The sequence below is a fragment of the Perna viridis genome, chromosome 4 (genome assembly GCF_037379345.1).
Source record: "Perna viridis isolate PV_CMFRI_1.1 ecotype Kerala chromosome 4, ASM3737934v1, whole genome shotgun sequence".
Classification (NCBI taxonomy): Eukaryota; Metazoa; Mollusca; class Bivalvia; order Mytilida; family Mytilidae; genus Perna; species Perna viridis.
Genome location: NC_142448.1, coordinates 49,734,165 through 49,740,316, shown reverse-complemented (window position 1 = coordinate 49,740,316; position 6,152 = coordinate 49,734,165).

Here is a 6,152-nt window from a genome sequence, read left to right as displayed (position 1 = left end):
AGGTCATCTCTTTTAAATGTATAGATATAGAAGTGAAAACTGAATAAAACAATCATATTTTCAATTTAAGTTGCATCCCCTTTTAAGCTTGAAAGTCTTTTTACATTGAAGTCTGTATATTAATTACTCTCATCCTAGGGCATACATTTACAAATACTTACAGCTTTTAAGATATGAAATAGTTATAAATACGTCAAAGCACAGCTGGAAACTTGTCTGGATGCTTTCTTGAAATTATCGTAGAGTCAAACATATCTCTACTTCGTGTAGCCTTACTTCAGAGTAGCAATCAGTCTTTCACGACCCAAGCCCACAGGAGCGCTAATTGGGATATTCAGAGTACGCAAATTATCATACAGCACAGACTAAGAATCACACAGTGATGAAATGGCATGACATTTATTGTTGAAATCTGTCCATTCTTCATAATGATCAATGATATTAACTACTACAACTTCTTGAATTATCATAGATATCAAAATGGTATGACAAGTTACCTAAATTGTCATTTTAAGTAATTTAGGGAAAATATCACTGAAGGGGCATGATATAAAAAAAAATGACCACTTCTTTGTAGTCCCATATCTGATTTTGATAGTTTTGTTCTTACTAGACTTGGTATACCACAAGCTTTCATAAAATGTAAAAAAAAAAATGAAGACATAAAATATCATAAAATGTTTTTAAGGTCTCACCAACCACTTCCTGGTCAAATGGCCACCCGTATGTAGTACCAAAAACACACTGAACCTAGATCTATGCATTGTAAGTGCATTATTTGTGTGTATTCTGGTTAAAAGTAGTCCAAATAAAGCTGAGGATGTGTACTTTAAAACCATATATGTAATTTACTACAAGACTGTATGAATATTGTTTACATGTGTGAGTAATTTGCCTCCATGCTGTCAGTTGCAGAAAAGGTAAAAATGTGGAGTTTCAGTATTATTTATTCAAGTAAATTTGGGAAGAATTTCTACAATCATCGTACCATTAGCATAATGATTTTAATTTGAAAGCCCTATTTTCCAGGCTTTGCAATGGTATACAACTTTAAGATGTCATTTGTTCTGGGAATTCACAGTAAAACTTTGAAAATTACTTTTCTATTATGTAAAGTAATGGAAACGTTAGAAGTGGTTAGCGAGACCTAGAGTAAGCTTGTAGGCTGAATTGCCCGACCTTACCTAGCTCTCCCATTTTCTAGTGCCAATCGAAATACATCGATTCTATTATCCTTGTGTCCCATCCCATTTTTCATTTCATTTTCATTTCATGTTCATTTTGCATCCATTTGATGTTAATCACCTGGATAAAGCTGAAATATTGCTGCTTGAACACCAATCAATATATCAATCAATCAAGCAAGTAAGATCCAAAACATAAGAAATTTCGTAAACGACATTTTATTCGTGTTGTTATGTTCAATCAGTATTTACGTGCATTTAAAAGGAGGATTGTTATATTAAGGGGAGTGTAAATAGTACGATTTTATTAACCTTAATAATTTCTGTATCAGTTTTAATACCTTAATGTTACATAATGTTGTGTGTTATCATAAAATTACACGAATTATCTTTCTTTCGTCACAGATAATCCTTTAGCTATTTATTACTGAAAGATGTTTGCATAAATAAATATATTATTCAATCTTGAAGGTGTAAAAATGAAAATAAAAACAAATGAAATAAAATAGATACATGCAATGAATTACTTCTGTTGATTAAGAGTTCATAGTACACTGGAACCTGTCGAAACCGAACCTCTTAAAATTCGAATGTTTTGCTACGTTTAAGTATTTGTTTGTTTGCACAGGTTGAAAATGTGTTAAAACCTATGAATATAAAAATAAACTGTATCAGAATTTAACAATTGAATTTAAAAGTTTTCCATTAAATTGTGGCATTTTTCATCAATGAATTACATTTATAAATGATTATGTTCAAACTTTAATATATATAAGAAATATAATCAAGCGCAAAACTAAATAAATAAAAATAAATGAAAAACATACTGCAAAGACGGATGCAAACTGTAAATAATAAGAAAAAAAATACAAAACTAATATGACAAAATGTATATGATATTTGAGTAGTGTAAATTATGAAATGGGAACAGACCAACTTTTGATATTGTCTTGCCACCGATATTATACCTCACACGTTTTGTTACAAATACTTAGTAAATACATGCACTACTTAAAATTTTAACGTTTTTATATGTATTTATAGTAAACTCACACGTATACTATATTTAGTTTCATGATGAAATTGAAGATTGGTCCACTCACGAAGATGATTTTACAAAGGAGGGCATTTCATGCACTTATTATGTTTTAAATGTACAGGTAAAGTGGTGCTGCCTTTTGTTTAGCGACTCCAGTTAGGAAAAAATATAATACTTTACAATTCTCAAGAAAAAAAACCAATAGAAAAAATATACCTCTATAACATTCAATGGTAATTATAATTTCAGAAATGGAAACAAATCTCCTCAGTATCTACATATATAGCACTAGTTTTGTCGATTTTTTGCCTCTCATTCAATATCATGATGATATAGGACATGAATATCATCATAATCAAGTATTGAAACATTATGCTAAGTATGGAAGCTTTTAATCAGTATTTTTTTATGATTAAATGTTTTGTAAGTACGCACGTTAACTGGTTCAAGTATCACTGAACGTCATAGACCGAGTTTTATGTAAAAAAAAACCAATAGTTTCACTTCTAATTCTGCACAAAAGCCATTATACAGAGTTACTAAGGCTGTAAAGAGTAAGATGAAAGACTTTTCCATATTTATAAATAAGTCAATATGCATTTGTATGCATAACGAGATTTATGACTTCAATAAAACCAATTCAATGATCAAACCAGGCGTCTTTGATCAATATATCTCTGAAGCAAGAACAATGATTGTTTGTGTCTAAAGCAAACATTAAACAGGTGGTATATAGATTAATTTATAGGAGTTACACGTGCTATTGTACAACTTGATATTTATTAGAGCAAAATTTGCCCCCCACAAGTCTTTGAACTCTGTACCTTTATTTTAACAATCATCAATTGAAATGAATATAAAGTGATCATAAAGTATAGCTGTGTATCCTATAAAGGACCAACTAATGTTTATATTTGTGTTTTTAGTTTGGTGCTGAATATTTTTACATGAATTAAATTTTTTTGACACATCAGACATGTGAAAATTCTGGTGCCCCTAAGTTCACCACTGTTGTTAGTGCGGTGTGTAGTAATTATTTATGGTTGTTTTTCCAGGTCTGCAAAATTTTAATATATTGTGTACCAAATTTATATAGACATCTTTACTATTTTCGCCATGTTGAATAAGTAAGATTGTCCAGAAATATCCTAAAACACTTATTTAACCTTTAGATATTGGTAAGAGAAGCAATTGATCAGCTGCAAATCTTAAAGATTCAATAACTACGAGTAAAGTCTGAGGATAATACAAAGGCTAGTTGTCTGGTTGAGAGATTTGAAAATGGTATACATGTAACAATCTAGGTTGTTTGGGCACGGTAAGCAGTAAACAATGAACACTTAATGTGCATTTGTGCTCATGTTGTGATGACACACTTAAACTCAAAAGTTGGATGTAAAAGACGTATAATTCTTTTAATGTAAAGACCAACTCAAAGTAGTCAAACACTTAATATCTTTATTGTTTATCATAAATTAACAACGCAAAGTTTTTCAAAAGTTTGAATAAAGCCATTAATAAAAAGAAAGTTAATTGTTTATTTCATATATCAAAATAGTTGATATGCGATTGGTGCGATATTTATTTTTATTTACAACCCATTTTGTGATGAGTTCAGTTGCCGAGACACGTATTGTATACAGCTTTAGAAACAAATATTTACTCCCATCGTTTAAGAACTTGCTATTATTTGCATACCATTAGATGCATATCAGATTGACCACTCGAATGGTGCATTGCAACTTAGGATTGGTGTATCAATCAAAGCTTTTAGAAACGCAAATAGCCAAAACTACATTGGTATACTTATTTTATTTTTGTTTTTCGGTGTGCAATAAATAGGTCAATGACTAAGATTATTCAAAAGGGACATAAGTATATTGATGCCCGTAAAATTACATGGCATGTCAAAATAATTCGAAACGTTCCATATTCTGATGATATTGGCAACGTTTCTTGACGCATGTCTTACGCAGGAATGTCTAAAATACAGCAAACACATTTCGATGATATGACGTTACATAGAATATCAGTTTGATTCTTCATATCAAGCGTCAGGAAGAAGAAATCGATATGACACTAAATGTCGCGCAAAGTATAGAAAGGGGAAGACAGACGAATCTGACTTATTTACTCGATTTAAACAAGTGAAGCATGTTCTCATATTATCAGACTTATGTACGTTCGATGGATATTCCATCATACATTAGACGAGCCTTGCGTTCGTTTCAATTTTCGACCAACGTGCGGGAAACTAATTGAGAGTGAGTGTAGCTTACCTCTGACGTTCGTCTTACACTTGTCTAACGTACAAACAAAACATTGGCACACATTCAAAAACCGTCTTCGAAGTTCAACAATGTATGATAACGTGTTTTAATGTGTTTGCAACGCGTTCAGAACGTGTCAGTTGTTTCATATTAGCGTTTTGGAAAAGTATTTACACGTTTGGGCTATGCGTTATCACATGAAAAGGCCATTAGTTACATAAACGCACAGTTTAAATGCATTTGTATTTAGCGCTAATACATTGGAAACTATAAATGCGTCCACCGTTCATTGGGCAATTTTGTTGAGAGTTCCGAATTTTTGTACAATAAAGTTTAATTAGAAGTGTTTGGAAGAACCATGCACATTCTGTGAAATGCGATACACCCCATACAAGGCCACACGACTTTTTATTTTTGTCATTACGTTGCGTTATGGGTCTGTTTAATGAAATGCATAATTATTTATTCTTCTAAGAACAAGGTTTATATGAAAAGCCACATGTTACTTTCAAATTACTTTATTTTTTAAAACAAAAATTAAAATGTGGGCCATCTAACCATGAAAAACACTTTGCATTATTCTTACCTGGATGCTTCAAAGGTTATTGTTTGCTTATTTTTGTTTTGTTTGGGTTGTCTGTATTTGTTTGTTTTGTATTTAATTGTTTTAATATTATATATCAATATATGTTAAACTTATTTTGGGGTATCTTTTGCTTGCACAATCGTTTATTTTGAATTACATAGAATAGTTTTCAGTTGAACAAATATGAAAAAAAATAAATGTAGATATTGATTACTGAATTATGTTTTGATTTGTAACAACATATCTGATAATAAACATTTGTCACTAGTACTTTATATCAAAGAAGACCGCATATCCATCTATTTTCATTGATAATTTTTCAATACATTGACCCAACATGAATTGTGTGTTATTTTAAAGTTCAAAACTTAATTTACACTAACCTAGCGCTATTACATACGCGCATGTATGTTAGTTTATTTTCATGACTGAAAGTGCTACATATGATTATAATAGGTTTGTGACACATATAATTGATAATGTGATAATCATATGAACTTTATATGTAAACTGACGTATACGCTAATCATTGTAAGCTTGATTCATTTGGTACTCATACACTGAATTATGTGTGGTGCTTAAGCTATGTACCAGATACATGCGCATTCTGAATATTCATAACTATGCATAAATCGATTGCACAAAGTTGCTTGAAAACTTCCTTCAAATCCAAATAAAATCACCAGCATAAAAACTTTGCCATATATAGCAAAGATGAATACACAGGCAAATGTGCCACACATGAGAATCATATGGTTTGCAACAAATGCTTATCATATAAATCGCGCACCATTTATAATGAAATGTTTCGGTTTACATATGATAGTCGCATGATTATCATATGATAATCATACGTTTTTCACAAACATATGATAGTCATATGTTTTCAAGCCAAAATTAACAATGAGAATCATATGATAATCATATGACCATATGTTAAATATAATATGATTGTCATATGATTACCATATGATTATTATATGTAGCACATTTGCCTGTGTATTACACATTTTTCCATTGCTTACAATATTTTAAACAAAAGTATCAATCTGTCAAAGAAAAAAAAAATAGAA